Consider the following 18986-nt stretch of genomic DNA (forward strand, 5'->3'; position numbering starts at 1 on the left):
TCATTCAAAAACTCACGATGGGACCTAGGGTTATAGTAAGCAACGTTTCAGGCGATGGAGGTTCCCTAATCAAGCAGACATTAGGAGTTAGTGCCTTTAAATAATGCCCAAAGGCCAAGATTTAGGGTTTCTCATCTTAGTAAGGTCGCGGTGCGCCTAGGAGACGTCATGCCATGACATTCATTAAAGGGTCGCATAGCGACTAGTCCCACTGTTGCGTCGTGAGTCCATCCAAATCATCAATTGAAACAATAAAATAATTATATACTGGGAATCATGAAAACGGGTTTTACGTTGACAAACCAGTCATGAATGTTAGATAAGTGTGCAAGATATTAACATGTTATTGACATAAGTCAATAAATCTTGATAGATCTAGGAGCTTTATAAGATTTATCTGGAAGACAATTTGCCTACCTAAATAGCTTCTTTGTGTGATAACGACAAACCATTTAGCCTTAGGCCATGTTTGTTACCGTCTGACTGACTCGGTCCAGACAACATGTGTTTGATAGAAGCTTTCTCAATCAGATCATCTGGCCCATATCTCTTTCTCGGTCAGACTTTGAAATAACGCTGACTGAAAAAGTTACGTTCGTACCTTCTCTATTCTTTCTCCCCAAAGCGATACCAGCAACGAGGCCGCCTCCATCGACAGCTCTCCATTGTCGCTATCAGACAGAAAGACTGTCCCTCCAGTCGATCTCCGGCGAGAAAGACGTCAAGACGGTTAAATACACAACGCCTCCCTTTCTCTCTCATCTTTCAATGAATCATTTTTTCTCTCGCAATCAGCAAGCATCGGCGAAGCTTCTTCCTCGTCTGATCATGTAAGCATCGATTTTTCCTTCCTTGTCTCATAAATACTTCCGATTTATGCCATCATCGACTAGCAAGCATCAATTTCTACAATAGTTCCGATTTCTGCCATTATTTCTCTAAAAGTTTCAATTTTTACTTCTCGATTTTTGTTGTTTTGATTGTTGTTGATTCAGATTTTTGCCATTATTTCTCTAAAAGTTCTTTTGTTCACTTCATGTATGATGTTGAATGTGCCTTTGTTGATTTTATTCATACCTGAACAGATACACATATCTGTTCAAGTGATTAACTGCCTTTGTTGATGCCAATACTAGGGTATCATCTCTTGTCTACAAATAAATAATTCGAGGGTAAAAATGTCATTCTACTTACTAATTACCATATTGCATTTCATTGATTGCAGGGTTTGAAATCACAAAAGAGCAGTGATTTGAAGTGTGATATATGTGGATGGTTATTCTTGTTGTATCCATTGTGGTGTAAATAGGTTTTGCAATGATATAATAAGCTAATATACCTCCAACTCAGGTTCAATGATATAATAAGCTCATTTTAGGCTATGTATGGTGGTTTTAACTTATAAACAGATATGAGATTTGATTTTGAGATGAGTGACACAATCATAAAAACATTCAATCAAGAACTCAATTTGGCAGAATTTATTGGTATTTCTAGTATGTTTTACAAACTCAAGATGACGGTATTGATATTATTATTATTATTATTATTATTATTATTATTATTATTATTATTATTATTATTATTATTATTATTATTATCAGGGTAAAATGGTCATTTTGCATCGGTCAGCACGTTTAGTCAGATGAACAATCAAACAACATGATTTCTTACTCAGTCAGAAATTCTTACTCAGACAGACATTTCTCAGTTAGCACTTTCTCAGTTAGCAACTATCAAACGGGGTCTTAATTAAATAACTTTATATAGATAATTATTTTTCTAAGGATAAATAAAACAAACTAGAATGAAACACTTAATTAAATGATGTGTATAAAATTTATCCACTATAACTTTTATTGCTATAAAACCTCTAAAAGGATAAGCTAATTAGGGTCATACTATCTTAAATAAATTTGTGACTAGAGAATAGTTCCCATTAATGAAAATATTAAATAAACCCTAGAAGAAGCTCCTCCCGAGGTTTCTCCAGCTACTATGTTTTAAGCTAGAGGAAGCAACAAATGACAAGTGTACGTCATACATTGACATATTAAAGAAAAATGTGGAATTACATTAAGCTAGAGTTGATTGTAGTTATCATAATAAATTAGTTGACATTTACATATAATTAGTTCACTCTTATTTTGATATGAAAAACTTTCAAATGTCCATGAAGGACTTCCATGGCATGTTGACAGCCTTTTAGAGCCAACATGGCCAATCATAAAAAATCCAACTTCAAAATAATTCTATATTTGCTATCATGAAATGAAGTGTCGGGAATAAGAAAGCAGTTGCCCATGGGTAAAGGCGGTGAGAGTTGGTAAACCTAATTCTGATAGGCATTTGTTTCCAAAACAAGAAAAGGACTAAGAAAACATAAATGCCTAATATATCTGAAATATATGAAAAGCTAAAAGTCAAAGAGTATGGTATAGTTAGTTATATGAATTCATAATACCATTGGAAGATTACTTCTATCCCTTGAGTTTTTCTCAACATAAAGTACAGACATTTAGAAGAATATGCAGTGACTTAAGAGAAGTAAGAGACTAAGACATGGAGAATAATATTTTGATCATGGATACCGAGCCTTTGCTATTATCTTTATGATCAAATGTCAACTTGTTATACCTAAATGTTTAGTTTGTGGTCTTATAATTATAAACTTCTTATACAGTGTTTCATGAGATCGTCCCGACTTATTGAAATAAAAGATGTGTTATATGTTTTCTATTTAAAAGGAAGTCATGAAATCTATGAAGCTAGTATAGTAATAATAGTTCGAAGTTAATTCGAATATTTAAATGAAATGTTATTGCATATTCATATTCTTCGACATGTAAATGAGAAATTTATTAATAAATATCTAACTGGATCGAATTTTGGAAGTCAATGACCAAAAGTTTTATGATAAATGAAAATCTTGTTTATCAAGATAAATAAAGAATGCATCACTTGGTGGTGCGAATATTTGTCAGAATTTGTTCATAATAATGAACCGTCGGATTAAGTACAATACATGGTAAGACCAACTTCATTTATCTAAATAAACATAAGCTTGGAACCTTTAATGTGTTCAAATATCTCATGAAACGAATTTAAAAATCAACTGGCCAATAGGTTGAGATAATCATACCCATTAGGGATAATGAGCATCTAATTCAAAAGTTTAACTATCATCTAAGGAGTTGTAAACAGTTTCGTAAATCTCCACCCAAAACACTTCCACAAGCAATGTTCTTGGATAGAGAAACAAATTGGTGTCAGATTTGGTAAATGGTAAGTCGTATTATGCTTATAAACAAGTTCATGGATTGTATTATGAAGCATATCATAAGATTCCTTGGTCTTGCACCACTAAGAAAGTTTATGAGAGAATCTCTAAGAAATGGAGTGGGGTTCATTCCTTACTAGAACACATGGAATTTTACAATTATGAGGCTTATGATCACCGTGAAGCGCACGAAAATATAAAACCTAGAATAAAGACGTGTTACTTCATCAGACGTCCCAACAAGACTTTTGGGAATTGTTTTACAAACACTCTAAGAAAAAAAATGTTTTCTTTTATATGAACAAAATAATACATATTTTAAGGGATATTTCCGATACTTTTCTAGACATTTTATGGAAGAAAAGGTACTTAATTCATTATAAATTGTATAATGAAGATACAAATGGTACTTTGGTGAAAAAGAAGCGAAACATGGTTGATATTGAGATGGATTGTACAAAATTAAAAAATAGCTGGAAAAAGCCATCTTCGTCTCGCGTAGGAGCCACCTCAGCAAATTAAATTTAGATATTTTCTTGGCGTAAAAGTAACGCAATTTTTACCAGAATCGTGCAGAGAAATGCTTTTTGTGCCAAGAAATAAGTCGGTTACAGAATCCTATAACTAAAATTGATTTTCACCCAACACATGAAAGTATTCAGTAGGGTAATTTCTAGAAACCCTAGAGATGCAGCAGACGACCTAGAGATGCTATTTTGCGAGTCTCTTGGTGATATTAGTCGGTTGGCCGATACAGAAGCTTGAATTTGAAGATCGAAGGAAGAATCATTAGGTTAGTGATTTGTTTACTTTTTGTCTATAATTAGTCAACTTCTTGATATCCTATAAGTTCTGGTCAAGATTTAGGATTAAACCCTTTATGATTATTTTATATTAATGAAACCCAAGTTTTAATGATTGATTGATATTTGGTTATTAAGAGTTCTTTAATTTATTATGTTAATGCTCGATTAAAAACATGTGTGTATTGATATTGATTTGGTTATGTTTATGTAACTAAGTGCATGATTTATGATTCGGTTCATATTATGTATCTTGAATCAACCATTTAATTAACAACTGGGAGATCATAACTTGACTACTTGAGGTATAGATAGATGTGATTAGTGGAGGCATCTCTAGGTTAAACATAATAGAATTGAGTTAATATTCTTGATTGATCCAAAAAATTGGACAATTTGAGAAGTTTCCACTAACCCTTGGACTAATTATACATACTAAGTCATTACATAATGTGAATCAATAGACTAGTTCTAGGGGCGCTATTCCAATCGGTAGACAACTTAGAATCATACGATTAGTGACTTGACCATCTGATCTAATAAATTTAGGAATTGATAAACAATAGACTAATATCCATTGCATACAACAGAAATCATCAATTAAACTTGGATGAATTGAATACAAATATGATGGATTGAATATAAATATCTAACCGGATTGAATTTTAGTGACTTGACCATCTGATTATTTATATGATTATGCTAGAAACACTATTTAATTCCCCTTTATATGTTTTCTCTTAAGAATGATTAATAAGAATATATTGTTATATTAGTACAATTTTCTTCCAATGCGTTCGACAGCCTTACTTACCTAAGCTACGTTGTCATTATTTATGTTAATTGCCTAGTATAACTTAATAGTTTGGTTTGCTAGGAATTATAAATTTAAAACAAGATTTGTATTTTCAATTCTATATATTTTATGTCATATGTTTTGGTGGAAATTAACAGATGGAATGGTTTTCAAGTAATCTCAAGTTTATAGATTATATTTTACGCATCATTAGTGCACGAAGGTCATTCTTTTGAGAAAACGAGCTAACATTTTAAAGGGCTACTGGGAACCATATTAATTTTGATCAGACTCAAGTGCCAAACAACGAAAAAACTTCAATTGGCACTAGCACTAAACTAGAGATTGAAAGTCCTATTGAGGCATCTGACATAACTCCATCTCCTCCACACATACCTAATAGAGGATGGCATATATCGAGTCGTGTAGATTTTATATTATTTACTTAAATGGGTCACTGGTAGACGGCAATCAGAGTCTACCAATTATCGAAAACTATCACAAGCCCTAGAGGGTACAAGATAGAGAACAAGATTAAGTCCATATATGTTTAGAACCTGGTTCATCCAACACTTGGCCTTAAAACGATGCATGTAAGTGTATTTCCAATATTTCTGAAATGTTTGTAAGCTTAAGAAGTCCATTTATAGATTACAACAAGAATCTCGCAATTGGAATCTCTGTTTCAATGAGAGAAATTAAAGTGTTTGAATTTTTAGAAACAAAGATGTGTTATATATATATATATATATATATATATATATATATATATATATATATATATATATAGAGAGAGAGAGAGAGAGAGAGGGAGAGAGAGAGAGAGAGATTGAATGGTTCAATATAGAACCAATTGTATTCATAGAACCATAGAACCATCTTCTTGTCCATTTGATTAGTTTAGGACCAAAATGGTATGATGCTAAAATAACTATTTTAGTTTTAAAAGGAAATAATACTTTGTAATGATATTCCTAAATTATAGCTTCAATCTTAATCAATCCCAGCAAAATAGGAATAAAAAATTCAAGCATCAACCATAAAAAAAAATCTATGTTCATGAATCAACTAAAAATAAAGAATCCAATATCAAAAAATATGATTACAATTAATGTTCATATGTGAACATTGTCAATTAATGTTCATAGATGAACATTGGAAAATATATGAACATTCTTTAATGCTCATAATTGAACATGGATGAATGTTATGAACATTAATATATAAACATTGGAAAATATATGTACATTCATATATGAACATTGTAAAATATATCAACATTCACTAACATTCATAACTGATATTTAACTAATATTTTGATTTATGTTTATAGGTGTATATTGACCCAAAAATAAATATTTATAAAAAAAACTATCAATTGATAATCTTCATAAATGAACATTTATACAAAAGCCCATAAGAAGTCATGTTTATATATGTTTGATACTAAATATCAAATCTTCAAAAGTCAACATGGGCTTACATAATCAAATAAATGAAGATACATAATATCAAATGGGGAAAATGAACATCGAAATGGGTAAAAAAATACAATTCTAAAAAACTCTAGGTGAGCTTTTTTCTTGCCCAATTGGTCAAAAATTTAAATAGCATATAATAATAGTCTATAAAATAAACTAGAAAGAAAACAAATCATTCTTTTATATCAAATTCTAAATAGCAAATAACTTTAGAAGATAAAAACAAAAGAATCAACAATCACTCTCTTTCTAGTTGGTGAATTCCAGAGCTAAAGAAAGAAAGGAAACTTGGGATGAACTGGTTCTTGTTCTTCCTCTTCTATTTTGATATATAATCATGTTAGATGAGCTTGCATCTTTTACACCTTCCTTTCGGCATCTGAATGCAATCATGGTAAAAGAAACAATTGATAAACAAGGTTTTGTGTGTATTGTAGCAATCTAGAAGCTATGAAAGAAAAAAAGTATAAATAATCGATGAAAATGGCCTATCTCACCCCTCCTGCTTCTTTGATCGATGGCTGGAAAAGGAACATAGGTTTAGGGGAGTCGGTTTCTTTTACTCAATCTCACTGAGTAATTTCAAACTAGATGAACAACACACTTCACGATTTTGGGGGAAAAGTTGACAACATTGTGGTAAAGATTCAAAACCAAAATGAAATCAAATGCCATACAACTTACTAATTTGCTTGTGGGCGGAGCCCAAAAGAATGCACCAGGTAGCAGTGTCGATGGCAGGGAGATCGAAATATTGGAAAAGGTGTTCTATTGTCTTCTTCCCCGGTGTTATATCTCTCTTTATCCCTTGATTGCCTTTCGTTTTTATGAAAATTTGTGTTTCGATCGAAACATAGGAGTGAGAGGAAACAATTGGTGGTTTAGGGTTTGGTGGAGGGACACAAGAGAGAGAGAGAGAGAGAGAGAGAGAGAGAGAGAGAGAGAAAGATATTATTTAATGTTAATTTTTAGGGATTATTTCTTTCCTTTTCTCCCAAAATAATCTAATATCCATAATGTAGAATTTTTGTTATACCCTTTTTAGTACGTAATTCCATGCAAAAAGGTGTACAATTTTATTGTGAACGCTTCTAATATAACTCATTCATATAATAATCCTAAGGTTATAAATATGGTTATATGGTTCTATGAATTTAAGATGGTTCTATATTGATCTCTTATATATATATATATATATATATATATATATATATATATATATATATATATATATATATATATATATATATATATATATTGTGATATTTCGGAGATGGTTGAATTGAGATTGTTGGTGAGTTTCGTGCAGCTTCCTTCTCCTGCTATCACTGTACAAAAGAGAAAGAGTATCGTTAGTCGACGTCCGAGAGGAATTCCCGGGACGAAGCTCTGACGATCAAGTTAGAGTGAATTCTGAGAGAGATAAGAGTAAATCACAGGAAAAAGTGTTCGTCCCCTCCTTCGTGAGGAAAAAGGATCATTTTGTACCTGTTTGAGAGGCGTTTTCCCCTCAACTAATTCTGTTGAGCATTCCCTCGTGAGGTACGATGTGGGGGACCCATATTGGAGGATCCACCGTCACATCTTTTTGCCTCGTCCCCTCATTGGCTAGAGGGGAATCTTTTGATATTATGATGACCATGGATATCGTCAAATGGGCGAGTGGAACACTATGATTGGTCCCACGTTTGTCGGGGTGTTATTCCTTGGATAAGAGGTTAAGGAACGGTTCTGCACCTTAACCGTCATGCCAGTGATGTTTGTGTTGGCGAAGGCCCGACCTTGGCCTCAGACTGAGTTTAACCGGGCTCTGACCCAGCCAAGCCTGGCATTAGTTAGACTTCTCCTTTTTTGACGTTCTCCCTGAGGTATACGTTAACAAGTCCCTTAGGCTTGTAGGTGTATGCGTCGGCTTGATAGCGTCGTCGTTCGAGCCTATATATCTACACGTGTGTATCTGAGATTGTTTCTAGCATTTGACAGTCTTTATGCATCGCCGTCAATGTGTGTCAGATCCATCGAGAGACGGTTTGTGACACCAGTTTTGCCTTTAAAATCCCCTTTTCCCAAGACCTTTCATCCTCACCTCCTTTCTTCGCTTTCGTTGTATCAACTCGAGCATTTTGTGAATTTTTCTTTTCTATCATTCATCTGTTTTTGGCAATGGACTGTTACGGTAGTACCTACTGTAGAGGAATTCCAACTTCTGCAAGATCGCTTTGCTTTCTTACTGGAGCATGGTGTGATGATTCCGGCAAAGGGGTTATCGATCTATGACTGTCCTCAAGGGAAAGTGGGAGTTCCGATCCCTCTATTCGAAGCGGGGTTGCCCCTGTTGACATCTGATTTTTTTGACATGATTGTGGATCACTATGGATTTCCGTTGACGAGTTGACCCCAAGCGCTGTTAATAAGATCGTAGGTTTTGAACTGATTTGTCGATCTCTGGGTTGTATACCCACTTTTTGGGTTTTCAGTTACTTTTTTTGTTCGAGTACGAATTCTGGCGTCTGCACTCTGGCGAAAAGACGGGGATTTCGTAAGTTAATCTCTGAACAAGATGCTCAAAAGAAAATTTGGCAGAGGCAATGGCTCTGGGTTAAACGAAACCTTGTAGGGCGTGGGTTTCGTAAAACATGAAACTTTCCTGACTGTCTTCCTAAGTTGTTCGGGAGTAATTTACCCTTGGCAAACGACTAGTAAACATCACTGTCGTTGGGGAGAAGTGGGAAGATTTCATTCTTGCCGCGGCCGGTATGAGTGCTGCTTAGAGAGCTCATGGGAAAATGGCACAATTATTCGTCGTGAGATGTGGTATTCACTCATCTCCTTCTCCCCCCCCTTTTTTTAAAAAAAAGAAAACAGGATAGGAACATGGTATCTTATTGGCTTATAAGTTCTTATGCTTGGCGTTTATTTGCACAGGTGCTGAAGCCGAGATTTCCTTGGAGATGGTTGTGCGTGGTCACTATCGGGGTAAGCTTTGCCATCGGGAGATCGATCTTGTAGAGGCTCTTCCCCCTCCTGTGTGTGACATATGCATGCGAGATTTAACTGGATTGCTCTCAACTGAAGGAAGAAATATGGGTTCTAGCGGACCTGCTTCGCCTTCCCAACCGGCTATTGGGGTCGTTTTCCCAGTTCGTTTACCGGTTCCGGCTTTTTCCACTTTTCATGTGGGGGTACAAGCAGAAAAGGGTACTGCCCCTATTCAGAAAAGATGAAGTTTACGCATGGTGCCATCGTCGGACGAGGAGACTGAATCTGATGGTGCGAGCCTCCGTCCTCGTAAAGTGCATAAGACTGTGTCCGTGACCAAGCTTCTTGGTGGTATTGGAGATGTCCTTGGTGATAGGTTTTCAGTTCCTGGGCAGAAGGAGAGAGTGGTGGTGTCTAGTTCTTCAATGACACCACCTTCACCGTTGACTGGTTCACTCGTAGTTGATCATGGTTCCGACTTTGTGTTTGGGGGTGCACTGGGTTCACCTGGAGGTTCTTTCCAGCCGGAGAAGCCTTCCTCGGTTGATAAAATCAGAAATTCGTCTCACTCCTTGTCATTCGAGGCCCCTACTCCAGGATGGGCGATTACTAGGGATTTCTTACTGTCGGAAAACATCACAGCCCAGGAGTGGAGGAGCTGTGCTCACCCCCGACTATAATGAATTTTCTTGCGGGCCAATCAAGCACCCGTATGGCCGGTGACCTTCGTTATGCCGCAGCTCAGGCTTTTGCTCTCATGGTTGCTGCCACCGACCCGGTTTGCCGTGTCGTTGTGAATGAAACACAGTTAAAAACTTTGCAAGGTGTCATGGCAAGTATAAGGGAGGAACTTCGTGATTTAGAGGCTAAGCCCCAAGTAATTTCTGAGCAGAATTGCATTGTGGCCTGCAAGAAGGCCGCTTTGGAAGATCATGTGGCCACTTTGGAGGTTCAAATAGAGTGAATTGAAGGTCAGGTGAGTTATCTTACTTGGGATAAGGGTGTTTTAGCGAGCGAGTTGGCTAGGTGCCAACGACAATTGGCCCGTGCCCGTGCTGATGGTGGTATTACCCAAGGCGGTTTGCAATGGATACTGGAGAAGGGAGTGGTTCGCGTAATTGAAAAAGTTATCAAGAGCGCGGAATTTGCCAATGGGATCCACGGCGTTCGTAAGGCATGTGATGCCCTTGGGTTTGAGAAGGGGAAGCAACTATGTGCTTGTTCCACCATTTGCGATGAATCTGAAGCCCCAGATCTTGGCCGTGTCGCAAGAAGGGTTGAAGAGGTGAATATTGCTCTTACGTCCCTTGCTGAGATGGATTTCGCATGCCTCTTTCGTCTGGGGGAGCTAGATTATGATAGCTTCCGCCAGTTTCGTCGTAGGCCTGGTCCGGGAAGCTCTTCCTCGGACTCTGAGGACTAATTTTTGTTTGTCCATTCTGTTAATTTTTTAATGTATTTGCATCGCCATGTAGTATATGTGTAGGGAAGAATACTAGTTGTTAACAACCATGAACTGTGTATTTTTTTTTTTTGTATTTGGATGGAAGTGTTCTCTTCCTTTTCTTTGTTGTATATATATATATATATATACATATATATATATATATATATATATATATATATATATATATATATTGAATTGACGTATGGTATATTTAAGCTAGGGTTATTCGACTTTTCTACTATGATTCTTTTTAGTATACTCCCTTGTTCTAGGGTTTGCATTAACTGGTTAATGTGTGCTTCAAACGTCGTATAACCGCCATTGTATAGATTTTGCTCAAGTAGCGTAGGTGATCAGCCATTGTTGCTACTTGGAAAATATGCACAACCTCTTTACTTTTCGTTTTTGCAATTGGTTAAACAGAATTCTGGAAAGCTCTTTCGAAATGCAAATTATGTTAACTCTTAAAAGAAAACAAAAGAAGCAAAACATGAAACAATAGACCCTGAATGTCTAAGTATCAGGGCGCATGCCCGGTTTTTGTGTTAGCACTTGGAGTATGGTTATCCTGTGTGGAGTTTGACCATACTCCTTTTTCTTGGCCTCCGCTTTATTTTTAATTGAGTGTTTTGCTATTACTACCTCATTGCGGCTGTGCGTTTTTTCCTCATTTGCTACAAGTGCTTCTTGACAGGTTGGGATTTTCTCTTGTTTCTACCACTGGGGCCTAGTGTGAGAGGGCGGTATTTTGTCTTTCCTGCTCTGGAGGTGCTTGAACTTTCCCTTCTTCTTGACCCAGTGCGTGCTGAGACCGTGGGAAGCGCCTCCCCTGGCCGGGTGAGGGTACCACCTGTGCTTTTCCGCACGGCTGTCGACCTTGTGTGTCACACTGTCACTGGGGGTGTCGTTTAGCTCATCAGAGGCCGTTGTCAGTTCTCTTCTATAGGAAGGCTTGTGTGTTAAAATGACTGTCACTCTATCTCTACTTTTATTGCGCCAGGCGCTTATTTCTTTCATTCCAGGGGATTTTGGTTCATGTTCGACATCGACCAAGATCTGCTTCGAGACCCTAATCGCTCCCTGGCTGGGCATGGTCAAACCATCAATTGTGGGCCAGGCTGGTGCCCTTGCCCGCGGGTAGACGCTACTTTTCTTCGTGATTTTCGCTCCATACTCTGGTTGGGCCATCCTCCGGTCAGCGCTCGTTTCTTTCTCTGGTGGGAATGTTGTGAGCCGACTGAATACATCTCTTTGTCTTTTTCCTAGACTCGTGGATCAGTACATGTGATGCCGCAGACTTCCACCATTAATCCTCCACCTTCCCGCAACATTCGCTTCGACACAATTGGGTTTCTTGCTTCCTTTCTCGTTGGGCATCGCGTCCATTGTCTGGCTTGGTTGCCACTACCGTTGCCGATCCATCACTCGTGCTGAATTTGAGAATACCATGAAGAGTAGACGGAATCACTTGTAGCTGGAAAAGCGCTGGCCGACCTTGTAGAATATTGTGTTCACCCGGGAGGTCAACAACCGAGAATTCGAGCACCCTTGTTACCTGTTGTACCCCATCATGACTAATCAATGTAAACGGGAGCGTGACTATTCCTGTTGGCCAGATGCCCTGACCGGTGAACCCAACTAGGGGGCCCTGGCATGGTGGTTGGAGGTGCTTTTTTCATTCAATTTTTAACCGCCGAAGGCAGTGTTCATAAATCACATTGACCCTGCTTCCGGTATCGATGTACACTTGCTCAACACGGTTTTGGCTAATGAAGTCGGTGATGTGCAATGGGTCATTTGGATCCTAGTGCTCTGGCCTGGGGTCATTTATTGAAAATGCTATGTTGAGGATGTTTTGATGGTATACCTTCACGCCTACGTGTTGGCTCTGGCGGTTGCTACATGGGCGGGGCCCTGTGATGGTAAGTATATCTGCCCTCCTTTCGTAGTCCTTTCCCCCATCCTTTTGATTTTTGGGTTGGTGCTTATCCTCATCAAATTGTTCCCTGAGGTCTTTTTCTATGTCAACTATGATTCCCACTATTTGTTTCTCATCGATCTCCCGCTTCAATACTGTGCACTCGTTGGTATCATGCGTTTTTCTTTTATGATACACACAGAACTTGGTCTTGTATTTGTTCTCCTTTTCTGGAGTCATGTTGATTGTGTGGACATCGTTATGGCCACTCCTGTTATCATCCTTGTTGAACGGTCTATATCTCCTCGACATGTGCCTGGAGTGGCGGTTGTGCCTCTATTGGTTGCCGTCTTGCCTCTCCTGCTAGGCTGAGTTCGGTCGGGACGCCGCTTCCTCATGTTTCAGATATGTGTTAGCTACAACTTTGAGATTGGCCTCCTTTCGCTCTTCCCCTTTGATTTGTCTCAGTTATTTTTCCATATGAAACTTGATTTCATCCCTGGATCTAGGGATTGTTCCTTGCATTTTCCTCGATAGGGGTCCAGGAAGTAGACCTTAGGCGATGACGCCTGTTACCAAGAACTCTTCATGTCCTAGAACACTCAAGGTAGCTAGCGTGAATCGATCGTAATAGTCACGAATCGATTCTCCTTCTTTTTGTTTACACGCCGTCACAGAGTTGGCGTCCCCTTTTCCTTTCCTCAACTGCATGAAGTTATTGAGGAAAAGGTATTTCAGCTGCTCAAAACTCGAGATACTGCATGGCCTTAGAGACTTGAACCACTTGCCTGCATTTCCTGTTAAGGTATAGGGGAAATAAGTGCATGTGAAGCGACAATCCTTCTTAAGAGATGTCATCGTCCACTCGTAGTTATCGATGTGGATGTCTGGGTCTGTAGTACAGTTGTACTTTGGCATGTTCGGGATCATCGCAGTTTGCGGGATCTCATAGTGCAGCAGTTCATGGCTGAAATTGGAGCTTGCGCTTCGCATGGGGTTGTCCATGTACGAGTATGGCGTACCGCCATAGGCCATGTATTGTTGCATCTGATAGGAGCTTGCATACATCTGGTTATGCATCGCCACCGACGAGATGTACGGTTGATACTGCTGTAGGTTTGGCGGGAATCCAAATTGTTGGATTCAGTATACCCTGCTGGGGGGGCATATATGGGTTTGTCCCTGTGTACTGCTGCGTGTACGGATTGAACAATTGAGTGGCTGCCGCGAAGGGGTTGAATTCAGATGCTACTGAGAACTGAATGTCGGATCCATAAGAACTGGATCCCTGGTTGGTCGAGGTCTGCGCCGTTGTGACTTGCGGTTGAGACAGTGCAGGGATTGAACCTAGGGTCTGTTGTACAAGCGGGTTGAAAATCGGTGGTTGTTGTACGAATAGCGGCATTTGAGGCAAACCTGCCATGGTGGCGTGTGGGTAGTCCATCGGGGGATATTGTGGCTGCGGTTGAATAGTGTGAGGGATCCAGGTGCCGGTGGCCGACGTATGTGGGAAGGATTGTTGTTGAAAAACATGGATCGTTGTTTGTTGTGTTGCGATAATTTGTGGAGTTGTGGTTATGCTCGCTACTTGTGGAGCTGAGTTAGCTGTTGGGCGCGATAGGCTGGCTATATAAGTTGCCTCCGTTTCAGCTGTAAAGCTGGATGTCGACTGTAAAACTGGTGTATGGTTTGAAGCGTGTTCTTCCTGAAAGGATTTTTGCCCCCCATCGAATGGTTGCATCGGACGCATCGGTCTTCTCTCCGCTGCTCCAGACTCCACTGGGATTTCACCTGCCATCGTTGCTCTTTCGGTTTGCTTCGTGGATGTATCGTTCTAGAGATACGTCTGGCTTGCGACAAATGCTGTGATATTTCAGAGATGGTTGAATTGAGATTGCATGTGACTTTCGTGCAAGTTCCTTCTCCTAATATCACAGTACAAAATAGAAAGAGGATCGTTAGTCGACGTCCGGGAGGAATTCCTGGGACGAAGCTCCGACGATCAAGTTAGAGTGAGTTCTAAGAGAGATAAGAGTAAATCACAGGAAAAAGTGTCTGTCCCCTACTTCGTGAGAAAGAAGGATCCTTTTATACCTGTTTGAGAGGCGTGTGCCCCTCAACTGATTCTATTGAGCATTCCCTCGTGAGGTGCGACGTGGCGGATCCATATTGGAGGATCCTCCTTCACGTCTTTTTACCTCATCCCCTTATTGGCTAGAGGGGAATCTTTTGATATTATGATGACCGTGACGATCGTCAGATGGGCAAGTGGAACACGCTAATTGGTCCCACGTTTGCCGGGGTGTTATTCCTTGGAGAAGAGGTTAAGGCACGGTTCGGCACCTTAACCGTCATGCCAGTGATATTTGCGTTGGCGAAGGCCCGGCCTTGGCCTCGGACTGAGTCTAACCGGGCTCTGACCCGGCCTAGCCTGACATTAGTTAGACTTCTCCTTTTTTGACATTCTCCCTGAGGGATACGTTATATATATATATATATATATATATATATATATATATATATATATATATATATATATATATATATATATATATATATAAGTTCAAATGAGAACCCCTAAAGGTTAAGAACGCTAAGAACCTCAAATTTTTAACTTAACATCAAAATGAAAACTTAAACTAGAAAAAAAGATATGGGTTATTTTTCTTGCATCCAAACACTCCCACTCACCTTCAAAAGCTCAAACACAAACCCTCCATCTATCATCATCAACTACCACCATTGCCGCCACCGTTGACCGACGTCGGTTCCGGCCATTTCGTCACCATCATATTCCAGCATCATCTTTTTCTCTTCATTTTTTTGGTGAAACACCACCAGATCTACATCAGATCTGGTGTGTTTGATGCATTTCAAGTGTAGATTTACTTCACCAGCACATCAGATCAACTCCACCACTGATTTTCGGCACCACTGATGTTTAGATCTTGTTGGGTCTAGTAGTGTTGCGTCCTTGGGCTCGGTTCTTAGCCCAGTTTTGTTATCCGGTTTGGGCCTGTCCAACCGTGTTAATTAGGGTTTAGTATTTAAGGTGCATACATGCATCCTTTATTGTTAGCGCTTTTATTATTCCTATTATTGTACTACAAACCCTAGCTCGCCTCTATAGTGGAAGTTCTTCATCGAGCTCTGCTGAGGCGTGACTACATTTGAATCATTAAGCATTACTTGATTCTATATCGTGTTTACTGTGTTTGTTTACTTTTATTATTTAGCCTGTTGAAGATCTAATCGATCTAAGAGTTTTTCAACTCATCAATTGGTATCAGAGCAGGAGACTGTGTAATTCATACACATCTCTTCTGTTGAAAAAGATCTTAGGGTTTTCCGCTTTGAGTGATATTGTTAGAGCCGTCATTTGCTATTGACGTAGTTCTTTAAATATTTGATCTTACCCTAACGTTATTTACAAATCTGATCTTAAGTAGGTTTTTGAACAAACATCGTCATGTCCATGGATGATTCTCAGTCAAACCCAATCAATATCTCCAACAGCATAGGATCGACGACAAGGATTCCTATATTGTACACTCATGATTATGAGGTCTGGACGCATCACTTTGAAGACTATGTGATTGGCTCAGAAGACAATGGATACTTGATCTAGGAGGCGATTACTGTAGGTGCATTCGCTCACTCAAGCACTTCAAGAATTGTTAAAACTCAAAAGGAGTACAATCAACTCGTTGGTGATGTGAAAGACATTCCCCAAGATGAGAAGGAAAAGTTTCAGTGCAACATCAAAGCTTTAAGAATGATTAGGTTTGCTTTACAATCGGACACATTTCGGTTAGTAAGCTCATGCACAACGGCAAAAGAAATATGGAACAGATTGAAGGAATTGTATTCTACGGATGAAGATCTTGAGCATTCAATCCAAACATTGTTGCTCTCAGAATTTGGTGACTTCAAGCAGAAGCCCGAAGAGAATCTTCTTCAAGCCTTCGATCGCTTCAATCATCTCCTTAGTAAGATGATAAAGCATGGGATTGAAAGGAAAGTCATTGAACAGAAGGTGACATTCATGAATGGCCTTAGATCTGAATGGATGGTTGTGGTGTCTACTGTAAAGTCACATGAACAATTCAAGGCTTATTCTCGAGCAAAACTGGTGGGAATATTAAAGTCACATGAGAGTGCCGTGACTAAAGAAAAGAATGTGGTTTCAGGAATGGGTTCCTTGGCCCTAATCTCCAAAGGAAAGAATGCTGGTGAAGAAGAAGAAGATTTGGATCTTTCTGAATATGATCTCACAAATGAAGAGTATGCTTTGATGGTGTCAAATCCCAAGAAGTTCATCAAAAGAAGATTCCCAACAAATAAGAACCGAAACTGGCAAGGTAGCTACAGTGCCGAGAAAGAAAAGGAGGAACCGAAGAGTGTTTCTCAGACTGAAGAACCAAAGAAGGAAGTAAAACTTGGAGGTGACTCGGGCATTAATTGTCACTACTGCGGAGGCAAAAATCACTTCGCCAAAGATTGTATGTTGAGAAAGATGTCAGAAAAGAATGAAGATGAGGACGAGGAAGCGAACCTCACACGACGATTGGAAGAAATCAAGAAGAAGAAAGCTGGGTCTAATAATACTATGAATTCTCTTATTGTACAGGGAAATATTGTTGACAATGAGTTTGGAGGTGTTGAAATTTGGTCCACTGATTCAGAAGATGAAGAAGTGAGGAAGCCCACTCATGGCAGGGCTTTGTTGGTGAAAGAAGAGGACGTTGCAGGAAAGTGTCTAATGGTGACTTCTAGGGTGTCACAAATGAGAGGCTATACCACTGCTGGGGGACTGGATGAAGCAAAGGAGCGAGAAGACAGGTGTTTTGCAGCGAAACCTGTCAATGAGCAGATCAACGAATGCGATGAGTTGATCAAGAAGGTACAATCTATTCTTGTTTCCTTACAAATTCCCATCACAAACTATGAAAAAGAACTAAATGGATTAAAATCTAAATTTTCTAGTATAAGTGGTAGTTTAACTCAAACTCGCGTCACAAACTCTAACCTAGCCGATCAAATCAGCATGGTATCATCGAAGAGTGAGGAGAGGCGTATGTGGATCGAGCAGAAGGAGAATGAGTTGATTAGGTCTAGGGATGAAACAATTTATTTGCAAAGAGATAATTTAAAGCTCTTAAAACAACGAAATGTTTTTTGTTTAATTGCTAAACGATTATATTCCAACATTACTCAATTGCATCTTGATTGTGAAATAGGGAAGAAGATACATCGTATGATTTTACCCTTCCTTGAGTTAAAGGAGGATGAAATCGATGCCGATGCATATAACTGTGAAAATGTTGTTTCTTCTGATGATATTTCTCCTGCTTACAAAATTGGTCTTGATAAAATAGAGTCCTTCATAAAGTCAAAAGACCATAAGGACTTGCTCAGAAATTTGTTGGATGAAAATGACAAATTAAAAATCAAAACCAAAACCGTACATAAATTTAACTCTTTGAATGCCAAGTTGAGTTCAGAAAATAAAATTGATATTGAAAACACTTCTGAATTCAATGAGGATGATGATATGAGTGAAATATTTGTCGAAGATGTGGTAGATTGTTCCGAATTTATCAAGAGCGAGCCCGAAACCAACAAAAATCTTATTTCTGAAAATTCTGTTGAGTTCGCTCGTTTGTCCAAAGACAAGACTAAAGTCCTCAAGGAAAAGGCCGTTTTATATCAAAAGGTCCAAACGACTCCAAATCAAGTTTATAAAGTTCATGGAGTTACGCAGCAACAGACAGCCGAACTGACAGCATTAATAGCAGAAGATAATGCTGATGGTTGTGATGAGTTTTTCTGGTCAGCACCGATTGATAACGCTGATGAAACAGAAGGTCTATCTCAGAAAACATCATGGAAAGTAAAAGGTAGGTATGTGGCAGAACCACTTAATGATCCTACACGCTTTGATGTGCCCAGTACAAGTGGTACCAAAATTCCTTCAGGTGAACCGGTCATGGTGTCTAGCAAAACCTCTTCGCTAAAGAGCGAGCCTCATGCTCAAAGACCAATGAAAAAGGCCAACATCCACAAAAATCCAAAACAGGTGTTAGACCGAAAACATCAACGAAATTTGAGATACAAGAAGAATATCACTGAAAGGAAACAGTTTTTGCGATCTCAAAACCCTAATTACGTTCACTATGAAAAAGTATTCTAAGTCAAAGGAGGAAGGAAAAGCAAACTCCACTTCTCGTGCTCAACATGATGAAAACAACCGAAAGAAGAGTTTCGGTCCTCAGAATCCAA

Source organism: Lactuca virosa, chromosome 2 (assembly GCF_052849685.1).
Source record: "Lactuca virosa cultivar CGN04683 chromosome 2, Lactuca_virosa_CGN04683_v6, whole genome shotgun sequence".
Lineage (NCBI taxonomy): Eukaryota > Viridiplantae > Streptophyta > Magnoliopsida > Asterales > Asteraceae > Lactuca > Lactuca virosa.